The sequence below is a fragment of the Lycium barbarum genome, chromosome 2 (genome assembly GCF_019175385.1).
Source record: "Lycium barbarum isolate Lr01 chromosome 2, ASM1917538v2, whole genome shotgun sequence".
In the NCBI taxonomy this organism is placed as follows: domain Eukaryota; kingdom Viridiplantae; phylum Streptophyta; class Magnoliopsida; order Solanales; family Solanaceae; genus Lycium; species Lycium barbarum.
In genome coordinates, this window is record NC_083338.1 from 28,774,724 (window position 1) to 28,790,237 (window position 15,514).

The following is a 15,514-nucleotide window of genomic DNA, read 5'->3' on the forward strand; positions in this document are numbered from 1 at the left end:
AGAGCGTTCTGTACTTCAAACGCTCGTAACTTTTGTATACTAATTCCGATTGACCCGAAACTTGTTCTGAACCTTCATATGTCGATAAGTATGTTGTATCTCGGGTCCTGATTTGTGTGCATATGGTTTCGCACTATTCTGTTCGTGCAAGTTTGATATGTCTATTCACTGAGCCCGGGCCAGGACATGTTCTCGTGCGTATTCTACTGCATTATTCACCGAGTCCCTCTCACTTGCGGGCCGGGACACGTTACATGTATATGATGTTATGATGATATGGGGATGGTGGCCAGGATGGCATATGATGTTTTATTCACCGAGACCCGCAAGGGAGGGCCGGGACACGTTATATGTACCTACCGAGTCCCTCAATAGAGGGCCGGGACACGTTATGCATACATGATATATGATCTACCGAGTCCCTCATTAAAGGGCTGGGACACGTTATGTATATATGTGATATATGATTCTGCTATGCATGATTCTATCCATCGGGTCCCTTAGAAAAGGGCCGGGACACGTTATATATGCATACACTATACATGATGTCGCCATACATGATCCTATTCACCGAGTCCCTCACAAAAAGGGCCGGGACACGTTATATGTGTATATGGTACGTGATGTTGATACGTCTGACCTTATTCACCGAGTCCCTTACTAAAGGGCCGGGACATGTCGTATATATACAGGTATGTATACGTATATGATTCAAGATTTAAGAGATACTACTTCGTTACCTAAAAGAAAACGTATTGATGATTTTATACAGTTTTACTGGTTCTGTAAAGTTTCCATTTCTGACTATGTTTCCTCGTTCTATATTTTATGCCTTACATGCTCGGTACAATTTCCGTACTGACCCCCTCTTCTTCGGGGGCTGCGTTTCATGCCGCGCAGTTACTCCCAGATGAGATGAAGACATTATAGAAGATGTTCCAGCGAAGATGGCAAACTCCATTTGCTTCTAGACAACTGCCGAGTCAGAAGTATATGTGATACAGTTTCTGGTTAATGTTAGAGACTTTGCAAACAGAGTCATGGGTATGGTATGTCGGTTTAGTAAGCGGCTCCATCAGCCGATGTGTCGTTTGTATTATGTTTATAAAGTCCGTATGGTTACAGATTTGTTTGATTTGGAAGCTACAAAATATACATATTTCTGTAAGTTTCACTACGTATTATATTCTATTTGATTAAGAGTCCGGAAAGAAAATTATGTGCGAAATGAAAGTCTGTGGGTTCGCTCGGCTTCGGATGTGGGGCCGGGTGCCCATCCCACCCTAGCGGAATTAGGGTGTGACAACCGGGGACTGAGCTTCCCCTTTTTGCCAAATCTCATCACGCCCTTCATCGGCGACACTTTCAAGAATACCCAATCTTTCACTTCGAACTCTAAGTCTCTTCGACGATTATCCGCATAGGACTTCTGACGACTTTGAGCCGCTAGCAACCGATCTTGTATGAGCGTAACTTTCTCTATTGCTTGCTGGACCAAGTCTGGCCCAATCAACTTAGCTTCTCCGGTTTCAAACCACCTAATTGGGGATCTACACTTTCGCCCATATAGAGCTTCATACGGTGCCATTTGAATGCTAGAATGATAGCTGTTATTGTAAGCAAACTCAATGAGTGGCAAATGGTCGTCCCAATTTCCTCCAAAATCTATCATACATGCCCGTAACATATCTTCAAGAGTCTGAATAGTATGTTCAGCTTGCCCATCGGTCTGTGGGTGAAATGCCGTGCTTAGGCGCACTTGGGTCCCTAAACCTTCTTGGAAAGACCCCCAAAACTTGGTTGTAAACTGAGTTCCTCTATCGGAGATAATAGATACCGGAATGCCATGGAGTCTCACTATCTCTTTAAGATAAAGCTTGGCATAATCTTCTGCCATATAGGTCATTCTGACTGGTAAGAAATGCGCTGACTTTGTGAGCCTATCCACGATCACCCATATAGAATCATATTTACGTCGAGAACGGGGTAACCCTATAATGAAATCCATATTAATCACTTCCCACTTCCAAGTTGGGATTTCTATAGCTTGCAATAAGCCACCCGGCTTTTGGTGTTCTATCTTCACTTGTTGGCAATTAGGACACTGAGCTACGAATTCCGCTACGTCTTTCTTCATCCCATTCCACCAATATATAGTCTTAAGATCATGATACATTTTCGTCGCTCCGGGGTGAACGGAGTAACGGGAACAATGAGCTTCTCTCAAAATCTGAAGGCGTAGACCTGCCACATCGGGAACACATAACCTGCCTCGACATCGGAGAACTCCGTCTTCCGAAATGTCAAATGATGACTCCTCCTTCTGAGGGAGTGTATCTCTGTACTGCATTAGCATGGGATCCTCATATTGTCGCTCTTTTACTTCCGCTACTAACGATGAAACTGCTGAATTCTGAATAGTAGCTCCGCTGCTACCTGAGTCCACCACTCGGACTCCTAGGCTAGCTAGCTACTGAAGATCACGGGCCATCTCTTTCTTTTCTGGTCGTACATCACTTAGACTTCCCATAGACCTACGGCTAAGAGCATCAACCACAACATTTTCCTTTCCGGGGTGGTACAAGATTTCAACATCATAGTCTTTTAGCAACTCTAGCCATCGTCGTTGCCGCAAATTCAACTCTTTCTGCTTGAAGATGTACTGGAGACTCTTATGATCTGTATAAATATCCATGTGGACACCATATAAGTAATGTCTCCATATCTTTAAAGCATGGACCACCGCGGCCAATTCTAAGTCATGGGTAGGATAATTCTGCTCATGTTTCCGTAATTGTCTAGAAGCATACGCAATCACCTTACCGTTTTGCATCAATACACAGCCTAGCCCGACGCCTTAAGCATCACAATAAATAACATATCCCTCCAATCCCTCTGGAAGTATCAAGACTGGGGCTGAAGTCAGTCGGTCTTTCAACTCTTGGAAACTACGCTCGCAAGCATCTGTCCATTGAAACTTAGCTGACTTTTGAGTCAACTTGGTGAGCGGTGCAGAAATAGAAGAGAAACTCTCAACAAATCTTCTGTAATAACCTGCTAAGCCCAAAAAGCTACGAACCTCCATAGGGGTCGTGGGCCTTGGCCAAGTCTTCACTGCCTCAATCTTTTGGATATCCACTCGAATACCGTCAGCTGCAACAATGTGGCCCAGAAATGCCACTGAGTTCAACCAAAACTCGCATTTCGAAAAATTCGCGAATAACTCTCGAGCTCGAAGAACTCCAAGGACAATTCGGAAATGATCCACATGTTCTGCCTTGGATCTAGAATACACTAGGATGTCATCGATGAATACAATCACGAATAGATCCAGAAAAGGCCTGAATACATTGTTCATTAAGTCCATAAACGTTGCCGGTGCATTAGTTAACCCAAACGACATTACTCGGAACTTGAAATGGCCATATCTTGTTTTGAAAGCTGTCTTAGGGATATCTTTCTTCCTAACTCTTACTTGGTGATACCCGGACATCAAATCAATCTTTGAAAACCATTTGGCACCTTGCAATTGATCAAATAAATCATCAATCCTCGGGAGGGGATACTTGTTCTTAATTGTCACTTTATTCAATTGCCGATAATCAATGCACATTCTCAAGGAGCCATCCTTCTTCCGAACGAACAATACGGGTGCTCCCCACGGGGATGAACTAGGCCTAATGAAGCCTTTTTCAAGCAAGTCTTTTAATTGCTCCTTCAACTCTTTCAACTCTGCGGGTGCCATCCTATAGGGAGGAATAGATATGGGATTAGTGTCTGGCAACACATCAATCGCAAAATCGATCTCTCGCTCGGGAGGAAGGCCTGGAAGATCTTCCGGGAACACATCCAGAAATTCGTTCACTACCGAAACTGACTGAAGAGTCGGCGACTCAGCTTTTACATCTTGAACTCGTACTAGGTGATAAATGCACCCAGAAATTCGTTCACTACCGAAACTGACTGAAGAGTCGGCGACTCAGCTTCTACATCTTGAACTCGTACTAGGTGATAAATGCACCCTTTCGTGATCATCTTCCTTGCCTTTAGATAGGAAATAAACCTACCTTTTGGTGACGTCATATTTCCTTTCCATTCTAAGACTGGTTCTCCCAGAAACTGGAAGCGAACCATTTTCATTCTACAATCAACATTGGCGTAGCAAGAAGCCAACCAATCCATGCCCATAATGACATCAAAATCTACCATATTTAGTTCATGCAAGTCAGCTATAGTACGGTGGTCACATATCACGACTACACAATCTCTATACACTCGGCTAGCTATCACCGATTCGCCAACGGGCGTAGACACCTCAAAAGGTTTAATCGACTCCGGCTCGACTATAAACCGACCCGCAATATATGGAGTAACATAAGACAATGTGGAGCCTGGGTCAATCAAAGCATATACATCATGAGAGAATACCGATAATATACCTGTGACTACGTCAGGAGAAGACTCAAGATCTTGGCATCCAGCCAAAGCATAAATACGGTGCTGAGAACCGCTAGTACTGGGAGCTCTCCCTCTGCCTCTACCATGGCCAGCTGGCGCATGTGAACCTGGCCCCGTAGGGCGTACAGATGCTGAAGATCCGGCTACCGACCCTGATGGCTGAGTCCTACCTCTACCATGTACTGAGGGGCAATCACGCATAATATGGCCTGGCCGACCACATGAATAGAAATCATCTGAACCAAATCGGCATCGACCCCAATGCATCTTCCCACACTGGGAACACGGTGGTACGGGTGGCCTTGACTGGCCCAAATCACTTCTGAACTGAGGTCCTGTATAACTCGGACTCGGCCCTGAACGAGCAGATCTATTAAGGCCCTGGCCTGAAAACCGTGGAGGTGGACTGGTTATAGAATAGCCTGAATGGCTGGGAAGCTGCTGTCTGTGTCCACCCCTGGACTTGCTCCTCGAACCTGAAGGTCTAGCTCTTTTGCTATGTCCCCTATCTTGCTCACGTTCATTTCTCCGCTGCTGTAGGTGTTCCTATAATTCCTGAGCATGTGCCTGAATGCGTGCAATATCCATTCCATCCTGAAGGGACGCAGTTAGGCATTTATCCATCAAGTGTGGCCCTAGGCCTTTCACAAAACGGTGCACCCGATCACCCATATCCGCTACCATGGCCGAAGCATACCTAGCCAAGGAATTGAAGCGGAGACTATACTCTGTAGCACTCATGCTACCTTGCCTCAAATTCAAGAATTTATCGGCCCTAGCTCGCCGAACTTCTGGGGGCATATAATGACGGAGAAAAGCATCGAAAAACTCTTGCCATACCGGCGGAGGTGTATTGGCTCCCTGCGAAGCCATCCATACTGTATGCCACTGGATTCGAGATATCTCTCAATCTATAGGACACTAGCTCTACCGACTCAGTGTCTGAAGCATGTATCAACCGGAGCGTCCTGAGCATACCATCAATAAAGTCCTGGGGATCCTTCTCCGATTTCGACCTAAATAATTCTGGGGGTTTCAAAGCAATGAAGTCACGGGCCCTTGCACTAACAGCCCTGTCACCTTGCCCTGCGCTTGGCCTCTGAGTCTGGGCCACAACCAACTGAGTCAACAAATTAATGGCCTCTCTCACGTCTTGGCCCGAAGCGTTCGGTGGAGGAGCTGGAGCTGGGGCTGAGGCTCCCACGTGCTCCTCGGTAATAGGCACTGTCTGGGAGGACTGAGATTGAGCCGCACTCTGGGACTCATCTTCCTCTACTACTGGTGGCGGTGCTCTTTTAGCCCGCTTTTCTGTCACCGTCTTGCCCTTTTGGGCTGCTGTAGCCTTTCCCTTTTTAGGCATTTCTGAAATACACAACACACGATTAAAGAACAAGAATTTCTTACATCATAGCTCTATCGCACGATTCTTATGAAGAAAGAAGGTCATATATTCCTAAAATGTCTGCAGCTTCTCGTTTATAAGTGTGGCGCGCAACACACCCATAACCAAGACTCTACTAGACACGGCTCGTAGACACATCCTAGGACTGAACTGCTCTGATACCACTTTTGTCACGACCCGGCTAGGGGGCCCGACGAGCACCCGGTGCTACCCCACCCGAGCACCCCCTTATCGTACATAACATAACATCTAGGTGAACCATAAGTCAATTCGTGCTTTTTTTATCGTTAATCATATTGATCCCATTAGAAGACCATGATCATTTAACATATCATAGGCATCTATGCCACATCATAAGTACAAGGCCGACGTGGCTAACAAAATATATACAAAACATGGGCCGACATGGCCGAACATCTCTACCCACATACACATGACTACGAGCCTCTAAGACTATGACATATCGTATGAGCGGGACAGGACCCCGCTATGCCCATAATTATATACACAAAAGAATAAGTACCCAAAAGCTACGGCTCTGAAAGAAATGGAGCTCTGCTATGCAATCTCTGAATAAGCAGCTATGGATCAAATCTGTCTCCCTGTGCACCTGTGGGCATGACGCAGCGTCCACAAACAAAAAGACGTCAGTACGAAGAATGTACTGAGTATGTAAAGCATGATCAACATCAATATAGAAGCATAATAGATATCACATGAAATAGCATAGGAGGGGAGACAGTAATATCATCATCATCATCATGTCGCTTACTTGCATACATCGTCGTTCGTATCCCATAATAATAGCCATACCACCTTGTGTTCATATTCGTATACATGCCCTTACTAAGTCTTATCACACTCATATTCATATTATATACATGGTCATATCATATACATAGTATTTACATAGCATACCCAACCTCGTAGGATCGGTGTGTCATACATACTTGGCCAACCAAGGCTCAAGATCATACATACCTGGCCCTACCAAGGCGTCAGGGTTATCCGTACCATCTGCAAAGGTGTGCGCGTGTTTCGTAATCGTATACATAATTTATACATAGTCATATACATATTGTCTTACCCGGCATCATAAGCTCGGGGTCTTATCATAGCCCTTCATAGGCATACATATACATATATCATAGCTCGTAAGCATCTCTAATCTCATTTTACTCTCATCATCATTATCGTTACATCTACATTATAGACTTACTCGTCATACGAGGAACATAGTATAATCATAGTACATATCAAAGGTCGTGAGCTTATGAGCTCGGAATGTCAACCATGTGAAGACAACATACTCATATAGAGGAATTAGGAATTTGGCCAAGAACCATGCCTTATGAAAGAAGGGTTAGCCTTACATACCTTTCCGTCAAACTATTCTACACTTGCACGTTCCCTTCCAATGCTAGCGTTTATACCTTCATTAATATCATAACAATGGCCATTAGTCATTCACATTATCCACATTATCTAGATTCCTCAATTTGCCTCTAATTCAACCACATTCATGGTCATAACACCTAACTTCGTCCATTCGTCTAAAGTGTTTAGTTCATGATCTTAATACCATTTATAACACATTCATATCACAACACAACAACATTCATAACTTAATTCAAACTATTTCTCAAAATGTCACTATTCATCATTCATGACCTAGTTGACCACATTTTCTACAATCCATGTATTTTAATTCTCCAATACCTTAAACATCTTGTAAAAATCATGAATCTTACCTTAGAAGTTGTAGGAACAAGCTTTGGTTGATAATACTCTTCTTTGAGCAAAACCCTAGTTTTTCTCCATTTGGATTTCTTGACTTGGATGATCCTTGATGATTCCCTTATCCTTGATTCACTTGTCTTAATGATATTGATGGCTTATAATCCTTGAAAACTCATATAATAAATGTAGAGAGAAGTTTTAGAGAGAAGTGGTGTAATGTTGTAATGAAATAAAATAAGTCTTGATCCTCATATTTAATGAATTGGAAAATCTGTGTTGGGTGAACAGTGGTCGTCCATGGAGGTTTACGGACCGTATTCCACTATACGACTCGTCCTCCATGGGCATAGTTAGCCATTTCCAGAACCAGAAGCTGGGCTGCCTTCATGGTGGTTTACAACCATGGTTTACGGGCCGTAAATCACTTTATGGTCCGTCCACCAGGTCGTATTTAACCATTTCCTCGGCTGGCAGAAAGTCGAAGCCTTGCATGGCAGTTTACGACTGCTAGTTTACGGACCGTATTGCACTTTACGGTCCGTATTTTTCAATATATGACCACTGGGCAGTTGCAATTCTGCAACTTCCCATATTTCTTAGACTTCTCATTTTCAATCACCCCCGTCCATGCACATGCATTGCTCACCTTGTATCTCATCTTAACTTAGCCAACTTTCTCGTCTCACATCGGATACTTTCGAAATCTCGCCTAAGGTCATCAAACGTCGTTTCTTGCTCATGGACATCATGCACTCATATTCATCACTATTTCGTTCTCTTGCATACCAACAGAAAATATTCCGAGGTGTAACAGTACCTGGGCGGAAATTCGAAAAATCCACTTAAAAGCCAACTTATGTTTTGACCCGGTCCAATCCGAATTTGGCACCTATAAAAGTGTCTCTGTACTTCATTTTAGTCATTTTTCTTCAACTCCATAATCCTCTAGAACTCCCCTAACCTCTCCACACCTCTCTAGAGTTTTCCACACTTCTCTCACCACTATAGGAATATTCTTGAAGGCTCTCCACCATTCCAAAACATTCGATACCATCACAAAAGAGAATTAAACTCCAAAACCCCAAGCTAAGTCATGGAGAAGGATTGTTCTTGTCTCTAGTTAATGTTGTGATAAATTTGGTCTTGAAAGAAGTTGAGTAGGGTGAAGTTCTTCTAGTGTAAGGTTTGTTCTTCTACCTATTTTCTTACACCCTGTATCTTCGAAGAGCACTTATCAAATTTGAAACATAAGTACGTTGAGTTAGGGTTAAGTAAAACCACTTTGGAATATAAGGAGCAAGCATTATTAAGTATAATTAATGAGTGAAGGATGTATATAAGGTATACTGGAAGGTTTTATAAGGAAATGAGTGGAAGAAATGGAGTAGTACGACTTTGGAGAAACGGTGGGTAAAGTTTCGTGTGAAGATTTTGGTCCACCTTGAGGGAAGAATATCTCTTATCATATGAAGTGGTTTAAGGTGTTTTAAAAGCCTAAAATGAAGTTCGTTGAGTGTGGTTTCGAACGCAACAAACCGCTCATCGATAGGACATCATAGTAGAGAATGATGGATGTTACAAGTTCGGCTGACAAAGCAAAAACGCGTGCTACAATACTGCTACAGTACCGACTTCATACAGTGTTGCTACAGTGACCCGACCCAAATTTTACCCCTATATAAAGGGTAATAACCCCCCTTTTCACCAGATTTTGCCCAGAAAATTCCAGAAAATCAGAAGAGGGAGTGAGGGAATAAAAAAGTGAGCAATTTCCAAGTGGCGGAGTAGTAGTTTAGGTCCGGATAAAGCATGGGTGTGATTCTAGAATTGTTCTGCAGTGGATTTTAGCATGGATTCAAGGTGGAATCTTTATGATTTTATCATTTGGAAAGGAAAAAGGTATGAATCTTTCTCTTTTGGTATTATTTAAGGCTTATTTATGAAGATAAAGTCATTAAATAATTATATAGTAAGTTGGTTAGTCATGGAAGTTGGAAAACAACGTGTGGGATGTTTTATGGAATATATTGATGTTGGTATTGTTGTTGTTGTTGTTGATTGGTTGCTTAATTGTGATTTCGGGCTAGGCATATAAACAAAGGATATGCTGCCCGAATTTCGGGAGATTCTAAATGGATTTAAATTGAAGGCTTAAGAAAATTGTATGATGGTGAGCCTAATAATAGTATGAATAGTTTTATATGTAGATTCAAGACAGGAGGTCAGTTGGAAAGTCGAGAAGCAAGCTTCCAGGTATGTTAAGGCTATCATTTCCTTCTTTTTGGCATGATCTGTGACAAGTGCGAAGCGTAATGATATCCATAATGAATCCACTCCTACATGTAGGATATCTTGAGTCCTTGACTTCTTAAGTCCCAAAGGGGCATCCATAAGTTGTACGATTTCATGACGATGTTTAATTCCCGAAGGGGACATTCTTAAGGTTTCCTTATTCCCATGCATTTCTCATTTGATTTTGAGTCTCGAAAGAGACAAGTAAAAAGGGGAAGAAGTTCCCATTTTTGTTAAAAAGGGGAAGAAGTTCCCATTTTTGAGAAAAAGGGGAAGAAGTTCCCATTTTTAAGAAAAGCGAAGAAGTTCCCGTTTTGAACTAAAAGTTGCTCGGAAGGGAGTCTTTTGATGGTTTCCAAGGATTTCATGCATTTGTATATTTACATATATGCACGACATCATTTCATGGGGAAGGGTAAAAGGGCTAAGGTGTTATATACAAAACCACCTGATCAGCTGGTATACGATGATTATGATGCCCGAAGGGGCTGCGAGCCGGATGAAGGCATGCATTATACATACTCATGCTGCACCAAAGGTTTATATGCACATACATGTTATCAGAGTTGGTTACAGGTACAGATTGAGTCTGTTACTCTTTTATCATCTGAGTCGAGTTATATTGTTTCAGTTCTGCTTTACATACTCGGTATATTATTCGTAGAGACGTATTTTTGCCTGTGGGTGCTGTGTTTCATGCCACGTAGGTATATATAGATGAGTAGAAGATATTGGATATAGGATGTTCCCGGGGTATCAGCTGGATTGGTGAGCTCCATCTCAGTTATGAGTGTTGCCAAGTCAGAGTACTTATGTCATGGTATCTCGTGTATGTTAGAGACTTTTGCAGACAGTGTCCTGTGGATAGTGCGTCGAGGTGTCGACAGTTGTGTAAAGCGACCGTATAGGTCGATGTGTTTTTATGCATTATTTTTAAAGATTTTATCGTGACTAAAGCTTTTCTTTAAATTAACGATAAGGGAGAAGTCCTTGATTTAACGAAAGAGTTTTATTGAAAAGTTTTTCATGTTTTAACTGACGGAAGCGTTATTTCGTAAATTAAAGGTTCACAAAAAGTTGTGACTCATGGATGGAATAGTAGTATGGCACTCCGCCGAGTAGGGTCTTGGGTGTCAGTCGCGGCCCTCCGATTTGGGTCGTGACAGAAGTGGTATCAGAGCAGTTCGTCCTAGGGGTTGTCTGCAAAGTCGTGTCCAGTAGAGTCTTGTTTATGGTGTGTTGCACTCCACATTTATAAAAAGGAGGCTACAGGGAATTTAGGATTGTTACCCTTCTTTCATATCTAAGATCGTGCGATGAGAGCCAAGTCATAGGAAATGAAATTCCTTGCACTAACCCTTGATTTCAGTGGAAGAATGGCACTGGAAAAGGAAGTGAATGAAGATATTGGGATTATAGGGACAATAGAAGTTGAAGGAATCTGCACAGAGGTAAGTATTGGTAAAAAGGATTATAAGTCAGATATGGTAAGGATGTTGCAAGTATGATTGAAATGTATAGCTAATAAATGGAAGAGGAAGCGACTAGGGAAGTATAAAAAGGCAATCAATAAAGGTTCAGGTATATTCCGAGTTGTGACGCATGAGGTAAGTTTCGTCCTCTTTGCATTTTTATTCTATGTTGAGAGCCCTGTATGGCTAAGGTGTGCTAAGTATGTATATAATTAGCTCTAGGAGGCACTGTATGTATTTTCTAGGCTGCGTACAGGTCTTGGATAGTAAGAAATACAAGGGACACTCTTCTTAAATTTTTCTAAAATAGAAGGACAAGGATTGATGTGGCGTGATTTTACGCCACAAATCGATGCTTTTCGGCTTTAATTTTTACTTGTTTTTAAGCAAGTCCATGTGATTTCACGTTTTTCTAGTGTTTTTCAGGTGAAGGAACAGATTTGACATGACAACAGTTGAAGTGCAGAACCAGGTCGTAAATGAAGTTTACGGTCCGTATTCTACAATACAAGCTGTATTCCGTGGTCGTGTTAAAGGATAACAGAACCAGAAAGGCAGGTTGAGAAGATGGTGTTTTACGAGCTCAGTTTACGGACCGTATTCCATCACGTATTTAATCATTCGAGCATTTGGCAAAAAGTCTGAGTTCAGGCAAGTGAAAGACGATCATCCAGTTTACGGCCGTAAACCACTTTACGGCCGTAAACCACTTTACGGTTCGTATTTCAAAAGATGGAATTTGCTCATAACTGAAGGGCGATTGGGTAGTAAACGGACTTTACGGTCCGTAAATCAGTTTACGGACCGTATTTCGTAATGACGGGACCAAAGTGCAAATCTGTAACTTTTATACTTGCAGAACCTATAAATAGTCATTGTAGGGTTTTTAATAGTCATCAGTTATTATATTTTTGTCTCTTTACTTAGAACATAAAAGTCTCTCTAGTTTTTGAAGACTCAAACATCAATTCAAGTATTATCAATTCCTCTTTTCTTCAAAACTAAGCAATTATGAATTCTTCAATTTCTTATTCTTGTTCTTTGTCATGAGTAGCTAAATTCCCTTACTAGGGTTGTGAACCCAATGATGGGTGTTTTGTGATTGGGTTTTGTGAATGATATACACATAATGGATTATTAGGGTTTAGTTATTCTTCATTCTCCATTCATAATTAATGGTTGCAAACATTGTTTAAAGCCATAAACCTTAATTTTTTGGGGAAAATAATTTGGGTTGGTAAGAATAACTAACAAGAACTCAAAGCTTTAAACTTTGTTTAATAAATTCACTTAGGAATAAGACGAATTTACTTGGCATGATTAATCGTTCTTCATGGTCACTTTCTTATATTTAGGAAAATCATAGAAAGACATAATCTTTATTTATTGGGAAATAGTAGAGATTAATCGCATTCATATAATGATCCATTATAAGTATATCAAGATCAATACCCATGATCATACACCCTATCTAGCGGGGACACAACCTTAGTTTCTTTTACCATAAATTTCCACCAAAGAAATAGTTTAGCAATTAGTTATAGAAAAACCAACTTTTACCAACATCGTCGGATTAAGACATTAGATCTAGAACTTCGCATCTACGACTTTAGTAGCCTTTTCACACCATATTCCCTGTGGGATTCGACCCCAAACTTGTTGGGTTACTATAATTGACAACGTCCGCGTTATACCATTAATAGGTGTATCAAATTTTGGCGCCGTTGCCGGGGAATACGGTTTTGAAATTACTAAATAGTGTTTGCTTTGATTAAAGTCTTTTGCTTATTCCATCACACCTTGTTTGCTACTTTGTGTAAACCAGATGAACATGAATCAAAATCAGCAAAATCAGTGTGCTGGTAATCAGGGTAATCGATTGAACAATTAGGCGAATGAATCTGATGATGAGAATATTTTTGCTGATCTTGTTCCAGAGGAGCACTATGCATCTGCTATTGTTCAGCCTCGAGTTGGAGCTGCTACTGTGAAAATTGACTCTTCTCTATACCAGCTGTTGAAGCTTGAGGGGTACTTTCAGAATTCTACCGAGAATGACCCTCAACGTCATTTGCAGAATTTTGTGGATGTGTGTGCTAATCACATCCAGAACAACGTTCCACAAGATGCTATTCGGTTGAGGTTATTCAAATATTCCTTAGCTGCAGAGGCAAGATCATGGTTTGAGAATGTCACGACCCGACTCGAGGCTGCGACGAGCACCCGGTGCCAGCCCACTGGAGCACCCTCTTAGCTTACTCATATACTTACATCTAGGTGAGCCACATAATTATACATACATTTTCATTCATTCGTCAACGAGTCCCAATTGGACAACAGTACATTTATATCACCATAGGCCTCTATGCCACATCAATGTACATGGGCCAACGTGGCCGACAAAATGATACACAAAACATAGGTCGACAAGGTCGGACATGTCTAACCATACACACATGACTACGAGCCTCTAGGAAGAGTATAACACATCATATGAGCAGGACAGGACCCCGCTATGCCCATAATTAGATACACAAAAGAATAAGTACCCAAAAGCTATGGCTCCGAAGGAAATGGAGCTCTGCTATGTAATCTCTGAATAAGCAGCTATGGATCAAGTCTGTCTCCCTGTGCACCTGCGGGCATGACGCAGCGTCCACAAACAAAAGGACGTCAGTACGAAGAATGTACCGAGTGTGTAAAGCATGATTAACATCAATATAGAAGCATCATAGACAATATATGAAGTGGCATAGGAGGGAAGATAACAGTATCATCGTCATGGCACTTACCTGCCTTTCATAGGAACTTTCCATTTCTCATGCGTATTTCATATACATGCTCCTATTCGCATTCATATACATAGTCTTTTCACATTCATATTCATATTATATACATAGCCATACACTTATATACATACATAGCGTACCCGACCATAAGGTTCGGTGTTTCATACATACTTGGCCAACCAAGGCTCCATGTTATTTCTACCTGGCCCTACCAAGGCTTCAGGGTTATCCGTACCATCTGCAGATGTGTACGCGCGTTACGTAATAATATACATATATATATATATATATATATATATATATATATATACATCCATATACATATATTCTACCCGTCATTATAAGCTCGGGGTGTCATTATAGCCCTTCATTGGCACATGTGAATATAATAGCCCGTAGGCACCTTTAGCATCATTATTATTATTATCATCGTCATCACTATCATCATCGTTTTCGCTACATCTCTATCTTATGCTTACTCGTCAATGGGGTGCGTAGTACATTCGTAGCACGTATCGAGGGTCGTGAGCTTATGAGCTCGGAGTGTCAATCACTTGAATACAACATACTCATATAGAGGATTTAAGAGTTTGGCCAAGGAACCATGCCTTATGAAAGAGTGGTTAGCCTTACATACCTTTTCGTCGGACTATTCTACACTTGCATGCTTCCTTCCAATGCTAGCGTCTATACTTTCATTAATATCATAACAATGGCCGTTAGTCATTCACGTTATCCACATTATTTAGATTCCTTAATTTGCCTCTAATTCACCAATATTCATGGTCATAACATCCAACTTCACCTATTCGTCTAAAGTGTCTAGTTCATGATCTTAGTACCATTTATAATGCATTCATATAACAACACAACAACATTCATGATTCAATTCCAACTATTCCACAAAATGTCACTATTCATCATTCATGACCTACTTGACCATATTTTCAACAATCCATGTATTCCAACTCTTCAATACCTTAAACATCATGTAAAAATCATGAATCTTACCTTAGAGGTTGTAGGAACAAGCTTTGGTTAATAATACTCCACTTTGAGCAAAACCCTAGTTTTTCTCCATTTGCATTTCTTGACTTGAATGGTATTTAATGGCTTGCTTACACTTGCTTCACTTGTTTATGTTGTTGGTGACTTATAATCCTTGAAAACTTATGAAATAAATGTAGAGAGATGATTCTAGAGAGAAGTGGTGTAATGTAGAAATGAAATAAACACAAGTCTTGGTCCTCATATTTAATGAATTGAAATTCTGTGCTGAGGTGTACAGTGGTCGTCCATGGAGGTTTACGGTCCGTATTCCAGTTTACGGACCGTCCCTCGTGGTCGTCTTTAACCTTAAG